The following is a 604-nucleotide window of genomic DNA, read 5'->3' on the forward strand; positions in this document are numbered from 1 at the left end:
TTCAGAAGATAGAAAGATCTCCCATGCTCATTGAATAGAAGAATTAATATTGTGAAAATGACCATCCTACCAAAAGTCATATATAGATTAAACACAATGCCAATCAAACTCCCCATGACATTTTTCACAGAATTGGAAAAAACAACCCTAAGATTCATATGGAAGCACAAAAGACTCCAGATAGCCAAAACAACCTGAGCACTAAGAGCAACGCCAGGGGCTTACCAGATTTCAAGCTGTATTACAGAGCTATAGTCATAAAAACAACATGGTACTGGCACAAAAATAGACCTACAGACCAGTGGAACAAAATTGAAGACCCAAATATGAGTAAATGTAATTTCAGCTACCTGATATTTGACAAAGGGGCCAAGAACATTCACTGGAGGAAAGACAGCATGTTCAGCAAATGGTGCTGGCAAAACTGGATCTCCACTTGTAGAAGAATGAAACTAAACACCTATCTTTTCACCCTGCACAAAAGTCAATTTCAAGTGGCTCAAAGACCTCAATGTAAAGCCTGAAACTCTGAAACTATTAAAAGAAAACATTGGGAAAAACTTACAAGATATAGGTGTAGGAAAGGATTTTCTAAACCAAACAT

Source organism: Nannospalax galili, unplaced genomic scaffold, assembly GCF_000622305.1.
Source record: "Nannospalax galili isolate Female #2095 unplaced genomic scaffold, S.galili_v1.0 scaffold272, whole genome shotgun sequence".
Lineage (NCBI taxonomy): Eukaryota > Metazoa > Chordata > Mammalia > Rodentia > Spalacidae > Nannospalax > Nannospalax galili.